Source organism: Maylandia zebra, linkage group LG7 (assembly GCF_041146795.1).
Source record: "Maylandia zebra isolate NMK-2024a linkage group LG7, Mzebra_GT3a, whole genome shotgun sequence".
In the NCBI taxonomy this organism is placed as follows: domain Eukaryota; kingdom Metazoa; phylum Chordata; class Actinopteri; order Cichliformes; family Cichlidae; genus Maylandia; species Maylandia zebra.
This window is the reverse complement of record NC_135173.1, coordinates 21,385,024-21,395,259: the sequence shown is the minus strand read 5'-3', so window position 1 is coordinate 21,395,259 and position 10,236 is coordinate 21,385,024. Positions and strand designations below refer to the sequence as shown.

General features: G+C 40.8%; 1 long non-coding RNA gene across 1 annotated transcript; it reads right to left on the bottom strand.

Annotated features, from left to right (window-relative positions):
• Positions 1–4,249: 4,249 nt before the first annotated feature.
• On the bottom strand, positions 4,250–4,681 carry LOC143419657 (uncharacterized). Its single transcript, XR_013099670.1, has 3 exons — positions 4,604–4,681; positions 4,415–4,523; positions 4,250–4,329 (listed from the first exon to the last, which is right to left on the bottom strand). It is a non-coding gene; the product is annotated as an uncharacterized LOC143419657 (long non-coding RNA).
• Between the last annotated feature and the right edge of the window lie 5,555 nt (positions 4,682–10,236).

Sequence of the window (10,236 nt, the reverse complement as noted above, 5' to 3'; positions counted from 1 at the left end):
CTCCGTGTATTGTGCCCACCCCCAAGATCCTATATGTATGTGTAATGAGGGTGTGAGTAATGTGAATGTCTAAGTTGTGGGATAAAATTGAGGCAGAGGCAGCCAGAAGGGGACCCTGGTGACATACCCCTACTCCAAGGCCCTGCATGTGTGGGTGGTTGTGGTGGAGCGGGAGGAGGGAGGCAGCTGGAGATGGGGAGGGAAGGAAGGGAGGGGCAGGTGACCCCTCCCTGGGGCCAGCTCCCCCCGCTGACCCCAGTAGGCACTCCCACATTATTTTATCTAATCTAATCTAATAACTTTAATCTCAGCCAAACCGATTTACTCACGAACAAACAAAACACTGAAAAAAGCCCAACAATAACACTTTTAGGTTGTCTAAGTCACTTATATATTACGTTTAACCCGAGCAGGGAAAGTCCGCGGTGATCTGAAAATGATGTGCCGGGAGTTGTGCCGTTCTCGGCCGCATCGAGCTCCCGGCTAGCTATCGAGCTGGTGGGTAGCAGACGCCTCCGAAAACGTCGAAGCACTCTTGCAAATATGCGCTATCTCTCACCCCAACCGGTCGCAGCAGATGGCCTGGCCTCCCTGAGCCTGGTTCTGCCGGAGGTTTCTTCCTGTTAAAAGGGAGTTTTTCCTTCCCACTGTCGCCAAAGTGCTTGCTCATAGGGGGTCATTTGATTGTTGGGTTTTTCTCTGTATCTATGAAGCGCCTTGAGGCGACTTTTGTTGTGATTTGGCGCTATATAAATAAAATTGAATTGAATTGATAAACCGAGCAGATATTTGATGTTTACACAGCTACTTTCTCGCCTGAAAATGTGTTAAAAGTTTATTTTGTGACCCAGAAAGATTAGTATGAGTAATTTTAAAACTTAGTAGCGGCCACCATTGTTGGAAACTGGAGTTTGGCTGGGCTGCGCTATGAATTCTGGGATATGGTAGGCCACGAGGGACACATCCGACCCATCCTTCAAATTCGGGGAAAAGGAGAACGCATTTGTCGGCTGCATTCGGAGGAGTCTACGAATTTGGACCGCCTTTGGCGCGTCGCTGTGACGTAATCGGTCTACAAATGCGGCCTCAGGAGGATGCAGCCCATGAATTTGGACACGACCAATGTGTGTCTGTTGTTGACCACAGGGAAGGTTGCAGATTTTTTTTTTTTTTTTTTGCTACCCAAACATTTGGTCGCACAGGTGCAACCCAATATTTTTTTTAGTCGCACCACTGAAAAATTTGGTCGCATTTGCGACCAAATTGGTCGCACTCTAGAGCCCTGTACAGTGAAGTACAGCTGTGAAAACCGATTTGCCCTGTGCAATAATAAGAAAAGATAATTTCATCATATCAGGAACACAATGTCAAAATAACATTTAAATCCAGTCAATAAAGGTTATTTCTCCAACTATAAATGGCAATGCTATGTATGTAAAAGGTTTCATGACTGGTAGTGCTTTCTTTGCAGGTTCATATTTAGATGTGACAGTTTGATACATTCTTTGTATCGTGCTTTATTTTGTAGTGATGAATGTTGTAGGTCAGGTTTTCATGGGCTTCCTGCCACCCGCCCCCCCCAAAAAGCTTTAAAAGCCACAATTGTGGTGACTCTCTTGTTCTTGTTTACACCTTTCTCCTCTCTAAATTGCAGCTGAGAACAGTTTGAGCGATGCATCCTCAAGGTTACCCAACTGAAGCCGTTCCATTGCAGGCTGCGAATTATGGTGGACTCCCTGGTCAGCCTGGAGTGGTCCAGCACACTGCTGTGAACATCACCGCAGGACAACGAGTCATCACAGAGCCCCCCAAAGACTATATCATCTGGTCGCTCTGCTGCTTTTTCTACTCAAACCCTTTTTGCCTTGGACTTGCAGCTCTCATTAATTCCATCAAGGTGAGTATATTGTGACACATTTTACTTTGTTAGAAATCACACCCTTTATGTGCTTGCTCTATGTGATAAAAGAAGATAAAGTTATCCAAAATATGGGGAAATTGATGTGTTACAGAAGCCAGAACCTTAAAGACATTGTGGAATAAAAAAATATATAAACAAAGACAAATATATATGTTTTCAATAAATTAACATGCAATATGGTAAAAGGTTAAAATTACACAAAAGAAAGGAGTTCAGTTAAATGAAATAAGAGTATAAAAAATATGCATACACAGTTAAAAAAAAAAATCAAAATAAAATTTAATAGACCATTACATGAAAAACAAAGAATATGATACCGGAAAGAGCTCAGTATGATAAAATCTTAAAATAAAGTGGAAAAACAAAAAACATTCAATAAAAAACAACAAAAGGAAATTAATATTCTGTCTTCATGAAATTAACCACCTGAATTTATTTAAGCAATAAATCAAACAATCGTCTTACCAAAAGTAGTAAAAGCAACACGGAAGATATCAGATGACATTAAAATGTCTGAGTGTAAGAGAGTGTAGTGGACAGTGCAATGAAATGGCTTTGCTGAGACAGTACAGGACAAAGTAAACTATAAACACAGAACAGCTGATTTACTGTAACTGTAAAACTATATAAGCTACCGTCTTTTGCATTTTGCATGTTTAAAAAATATCTGTGCTTGCAAATAAGAATCTTAATATTTTCTGGGACTATGAAAGGATTATGTTTAACATCTGATGTTCTGAGTCTCTCTGGAATTGAACATGTGTTGGACTCCAGTTTTTAAAGTGTATAAAATACTTTCATCCATACTTTCATCCTTCCAGGCCAGAGACAGGAAGATGGTTGGAGATATGGATGGTGCACGAAGTTATGGCTCCACTGCTCGCAATCTCAACATTGCTGCCACAATCATAGTTACCACTGCAATCCTGATTTTCATTATTACATTCAGTGTTATTACAGCTAAAGCAGCTTCCTATTACAGTCACATTAACAGGTACAATTACAATCCCAATCGCTACAACTATCAATTTTAATTACTTTATAATCATTTTATAGATTATACAGTTTCCTCCTGCTGTGATGAGGTCACATTTGTGTTTTCCTGCTTAGAATAAATTTTACAACCTTCTAGAACTTTTTAATCACATCATCTGGAGAAGACATTTGACAGAAATCTTAAATGGAAGTCTTCTCTATTTCTTTACTGATAAGTTTTATTTTCATACTTTGTTACTTGATAACAATATCCTGTCAGCAAATCATTGAGAATTAAAAAGCTTCATATTTCAATAAAGGTCCCTCTATATTACTGTTTTACATGTTTGTTTGTTTTGTCTTTTTTTCCCCCCCAACAAGTTTTATATACCAAGAGTGGGCAAAGAGACTGTAAACATACACGGCAGACGCAGTGGCATTTTGATGCTTTTTATTAAAGCTTTGACGGTTGCTGTCCACAACACACAGAGCTGCAGCTCTCCCACTGCCCGCTCAACACTGTCACAACAACACAACCACAGGACCCAGTACAATATTTAATTCGGCGGGGCGTGATTGCGGATGCCGTGCAGGTGCGTCCACCTCCTCTGCACGGCACCGCAGGCCACGCCCCACCACATACCCCCATCGCCCGACTGAGGCCGGGGAACCATCCGGCCGAGCGTACTCCCCCCACCGCGAGCGGGAGAGGGGATCAGCGTCGGCGCCCCCGGGCCCTGGCCAAGCGACGGGGAGTTGTGAGTTCAGGTGGCCGCCCGCGAACCCAGCAGCGTCGGCGAAGCTGGTCCGGAGGCTGGCCACGTGGCAGGTGGACGCGGCGCGGTCGGTACGGTCGTGCGCCCCGGCTCGCAGGCGGCTGGGCAGATGTCCGGCAGGTACCAGCCTCTGGTGGAGGTGAGGCCGCTCTGCTCACCCCGCTAACCTCGGGCTTCGGTGGCGCGGACTCCCTTGGCCCGGGCACCACCGACTTATCCCGCGGCTGTCACCATTGAAGTGATTGGAACACCTGACTATATAAACTTTGACAATGAAAGACCATACCCTAAAAGACTGGCAGCTGTAATTGCAGATAAAAGTGGTTCTACAGTATTGACTCAGGGGGCTGAATAATTACGCACACCCCACTTTTCAGTTATTCATTTGTAAAAATTGTTTGGAATCATGTATGATTTTCGTTCCACTTCTCACGTGTACACCACTTTGTATTGGTCTTTCATGTGGAATTCCAATTAAAATTGATTTGTGTTTGTGGCTATAATGTGACAAAATGTGGAAAAGTTCAAGGGGGCCGAATACTATTGCAAGCCACTGTATATTGCATTTGTGGTTTATTTGTTTTACCATTTCAATCATACTGGAGTCAGGATCGGCTTCCAGCATGGAACAAACCACACAGTAGTCATCAGCATTACCTATAAACACACTGACATCCAACCTAACAGTTTTAAACAAAACTGAAAGTGCTATTGCAATACAAAAGCACATGACTCAACTTACTTTGATGTTCTAGCAGTTCGCAAGCAATTTCAGTGCAGTGCAGCCCAATGGCTTCTGGAGTGGACAGCACCCTAGTAACCTCTCCACTCAGAAGGTAGTGTTCGGCAAACTGTAAAATATGTTACAGTAATTACAATTGATTAACTTAATTCTAGTTAAATACATTAAATACAATTGCTTATTAAATACCTTCAACACTAAAACTCCACAACTGCTGGAGTCCATCTGCTTGTTGTGTGGCAGAGTCTCCATTTTCCAATCCACTCGCGACTCTTCCTTTCCTTTCATCTTCAGAACATTCCCAATAAAAACAAAACAAGTTTTTAAAATGTAGCCAGCATTTTGCTCTAAATAAAAAGAAAAAAAAAACCCACAAACCAAACAACCCAAAACAGATAATTAATGGATGAATACCTCCAGTTACGCATAACTTTCCTTTCATAACAACCTTCATTTCCAAGACGGTCTAACAGCAGTACAGATTGTGAGGAGATTTTGACAACCTATTTGTATTTAGTAGAATATGTGTATTACACTCACTTTAGTAAACATAACCAATTGTAAGCATTTTCAAAATAAGAATATGCTGCTATAAAGAACAGTAAAACAAAAAAGAGAAAAAACACATGAGGTGTGAACATGTACCACAAGGATCCAGTGTGCACCAGAGTTCAGTGGGCACAACCAAATGTCCTCAGCTGGAAACAGAAACATCTGTGGAATATTTTTAATTTTATAAAGGTTTAGATTTATTTACATACACTATATAACCAATATAACATCCACATTACCTTGCTGACACATTTAAACTTCCCAGAAAACAGAGAGGTTGCAACAACGCAAGACAACTGATACACGGGTTTCTGACAAATGCAAGTTTTTCTTTTTTTAAAAGATTACAAAATTGTATAAAATACTTTGTGAAATAACCGGCATACGTTCTTACTTGCCTTTTGTTTCCTAATGAGGCAGTGCAGGTATGCATCAATGACCTGTTTGGATTAAAAGAATATTTTTACAGACCACCACTAGGACCAAAAATGATTATTTGACTTACCCCATCAGAAAGCCACCCACTGTCCTCCAGTGTGCGAAAAGAAGAGTCAGACAATTTGTATGGCCCAACGACTGCCTCCACACGCCCGGTGTCTTTTGCAGCCCAAAGCCACTTCACTAAAAAACAAAATATGATAAGTTTCTTTAGTAATAACAGTTGCCATTTGAAAAATCACGGTCAAGGGCCAACGGGGAGTATCCATTTGACTAGCCAAACTGGCAACAATTGACCAACCGGTCAGAATGAGATTTTTAGCTATGCCACCTTTTTCCTGTGTGCTGGGTTTCTGGGGGGTCACTGGTACAAGCTCTTCTGGTGCTTGGACTGATTTTACCTGAGCTATTTTTGGTGCAAACTGAATGACAGAGGATCTGTTATTTTGCAGCGCTTCATGATGATGCTGAGGACTGCAAGGCCACATCTCAGAAGATGGGCTACTCTCAACAGGTTCAGTTGGAGTTGAGACTTGGACAGGGTGGCTTCTTCTATAGGGTTTAATGTGGTCAATACTGTATAGACTTTTTAAAGTATTTCCCTCAGCATTTTTCAGTCTAACACATTTTCCACTGAAGTCATCAATTGTGTAGGGACCTGAAAAATCCGGTTCAAGTCTTCCTCCTTTTCACCCATGTTACCTCATATTTAGAAGCAGAATTTGATCCCCTACATTGTACACAACATTTTTGTACATTTTCAGGGCCCGCTTGGCGTATGCAACCTCTTGCTTGTCTTGTGACTTCGCAATGTTTTCTTGTGCAGTTTCTTTAACTGCATGTTGTGCTTCACTTTCAGACTGTACATAGTCACTGTACCTTTTGTCATCTGGCAGAATGATGTTGGAATCTAAAATTTTGTAGATATTAGCAATTAAAACAAGATGATATCATATTCATAAAGACATTACTGGGTTTTTTTCTTAAATGGTTTCAATTCTTTGTTCTAACATAGAATTTGACAAACACTCACCGGCACTTGAGCAGGCACTTCTGATGGAAATACTGCCTCTCTTCCATACATCAGAAAAAAAGGTGTGTATTTTGTTGTGACGTGTACTTTTGACCGAAGTGAAAACAGGGTGGGCTCTAGATACAGATCCCAGTTATTCTGCTGGTTATTCATCAGTTTTCAGGGGGGCTCTAAATGCAGGCATAGAAATATGTAAAGACAGTAATGAAAGTTTAATTAGAAGTAAAGAAATTAATAAATTATTAAGTAACAATTAAGTTTGAAAAACATAAGTAATGTTATTAAAAACAGATAAAAATTAGGCATACCTTTTTATGTTGTCATTGGTCTTTTCATCTAGACCATTGGTCTGTGGATGGTATGCTGCTGTGACACTGCTTTCAATTTGCAATAACTTGCAAAGATCAGAGTTGAGCTTCAACAGATAAGGACAAGGTTCTTATACTTCTTATACAAGCACACAAGAAAAAAATCTTTGACCCCAGTGAAGTAAAGTTAAAAAATGTAACTGAAAATTATTTAACACTTACTTCATTCACAAACTCTCTGCCTTGATCTGACAAAATCCTTTTGGGGCAGCCATGTCTACATATAATGGAGCACAAGTGCTGGGCTACCTCAGGTGCAGATTTTGTTTTTAATGGGAAAGCTTCAACCCATTTTGAAAAGTAGTCAGTTGCAGGAAGTATTAGTGATGTGCGATACCACTGATTTCCTTTCCGAATTAATTGAAACTGTAATTTTTTTTGTTTTCACTTACAATTTTTTTTTTCGGTTTCAATCCATTTTTTTCGGTTTCAATCCATTTTTCGGTTTCAATCCATTTTTTTCGGTTTCAAACCATTTTTCAGTTTCAATCTGCTGGCACTGTTTTGGTGTGCGAGGGCACGCTGGGGGTCGGGGATTTGCATATATTATATTGCTGACCAATGACTGGAGAAAACACTGAAGACGCGGCTGCGGTCACGGACAAACTCGCACGTGTCTGTTCGGGAATGGGAGATGCCGAGAGGTCCAGCGTTTACATTACCGGCTACTTCAAAGTGACAGCCTGAGGTGTTCTTCAGTAAATTGGACTACCGGACAGGAGGACCTGAGGCCCCACCGCATTATTTTTGGTAAGTTAAATGTGTTTGTAAGCTAATCCGTAATTTAGGTCCTTAGCTAGCTACCTAAGGACCTAGCTAGCTAAAATGAGCACTCGGCTGTCGGGGAAACTTGTTTTGTAAAGTTCGTTTAGCTAACCCGTGCAGGTGAATGAATTTACCCTGACTAAAGAAATCAAGAGAAACGCAGTGATTAACCACGGTTACTGTATTTTTATTATGAGTATTATACTGTAAGAGCAACAGGCTGGACTCTGCTTCTGCTCCTGTGCAGAGCTGATTATTAAATATGTGCAAACAGCAGCATGTTTTCTGTCGCTTTCCACATGTGGAAGGTGTCATGGTCCGCGGCCCGGCGTCCGGGGTGCTGTTGGGATGCCCACGCCCACGGGCGTGGCTGCTAACCCCACACCTGCATCCCATCCCAGGCGATCACCAGGTGGACTATTTAATCCTGCCCTACCTGCTGCTCCACGCCAGTCCGTAGTCGCCTCTCAGCGGTAACGTACACCTGCGGGAAAAGCCCTTGTGACAAATTATCCATCGGAACTAACACTGTTTTGTCCTGTGTACTCAGATCACAACTCGGCATTTTTGCGAGCCACCTGCCTGTCCACCTGTCCGCCTGAGATTCGGATCACTATCAGCCTCGCCGTCTCGACCCCTTTGGAGCTCCCCCCCTCTGGTTCACTCAGCCCGGCTATCACCGTAAGACGCATACTCCACCTTCCCTCGTATGCTGCCTTTTTTCTGCACCCCAGTAATCTGTTTCTCTTTTTGTTTTGCAGCCTCTCACAGCCCCGCTCTCGGCGTTCCCTGCGCGGTTCACCTCCCCAGTCCCTCGGTTTTTTCTGGTTCCACACGTTGTTTTTTCCGGCTACCCTCACGGGACACCTTTAGTTATAATAAAACTTGCTTTCTTTATTCTCTCCTACCCTGGTGTGTGTGTTCTGCTTCTGGGTCCAGCTTGCACACGGAACTTCGGTTCATGACAGAAGGAAATTAACGCCAACTTTTAAATTCCCCTCATTAGTCAATAGCTACGGATTAAATAGCAAAGCCCGATACTTATGTACTGAAACCAACTACTTCCGCTTGTCAGCTTAAGTTAAAATGTTACATTTTTCCCCTGATTATATATTTTTTTACTGAGTTTGTTACAAATATTCAGGTTAAAAAACTGTCCAAATGAATTATGTTCACAAAGTCACATGTGCAGTACTCTGTACAGCTTGCATCCTTTAGGACAAATAATTTGAAACATTAATATTTCTTGTTCAATACTGAGCTGATAACACCTCTGTATGTTGTGACCAGGATGCAGCAGCAGACTGAACCTCGACTGAAACCTGCTCCATCATCTCATCTTTGCAGATGTCCATTTATAAAGCATCAACAACTCAAAGGTAAACATGATATTAGAAAATGTGTTAGTAAGGCCTTTAAAACAAATAAAAAAATAAAAAGCTGTTGGCAGAACTGTAGGACTGAACAACTTCAGATCCCAAGTGTGTGAGGACGGAGAAGGATCTATTTCAGATTTTAGATAAACTTTATATTTCAGTTTGTGATGATTCTGTTCTGTTTGTGATTACAGGAGCCGTCCTCAGATTCAGACCTCAGCACCACCCAGTGACAGCAGACAGATCATCCTATATCTTCAATCTTTGTAGTAACTCCAAAATTAACTGAAGAAAACAGTACAAAGGTTAAAGTACCACATGTGCTGTCAGTGAAAGCTGCAGCTGTTTTATTGATAAATTTAAAGACAAAACGTCAAAAGGATTAATCACCCCTGTAACTGTGTCACTATACATCAGCATTAACAGTACCTCAGTTTGGTGTTTCAGAAAACTGCTGATCTCAGACCTGCACAACTTCTGTTTTAAACACTGAATGTACTCAGCTACATGAAGAGCACATGATGTTTTCTCTGACACAATTAAATAAAACCTGATTAAAGTCAAAGGTATTGTATTTGAATTTGAACTAAAAACTTGTGATCTGGAATTCTTTCACTGTTTTTTGACAATAGTGTGTTATTTATCATAAAGTAATTCAGAGTCATTCATACTAGAGTAACCAGTGAGCACAACATATATTTAACTTTCTACAGGACTTAAAGCCATTACTATAGCTTATAGCCACAGCTATTACTTACCTGCACTACTGTATAGTTCTGTGTAAATAATCATTCTGTACATATGATAATTTTTAATCCTACAACTGTTTATAACTTGCATAGTTCACATTTCTGTATAACTGTATATCTCAGATTTCTGTATAGTTTTTCATATTTATATCCTGTTCATAGCCTGTACATAGTTTGTACTCACTACAGCCTGTACATACTTATAGTTATAGAATATTCTTAACATACTTCATACCGTGTACATTATAACATACCATAATAGACCCATTTCTGTAATATACTTACATATCTATATTATTGCTTATATATATTGTAATATATCTATATCATGGCTAAAGCACTTCTGGATGGATGCAAACTGCATTTCATTGCCCTGTACCTGTGCATGTGCAATGACAACAAAGTTGAATTCTATTCTATTCTATGATATTATGTAAAAGTCCAGACCCTCTGAGGATTATCTGAGTACTTCTAACATTACACAAAGCAAAGGTGTCCATCAGTGTTCATGAAATGCTGGGTTTATCCTTCTTGTGAGGGA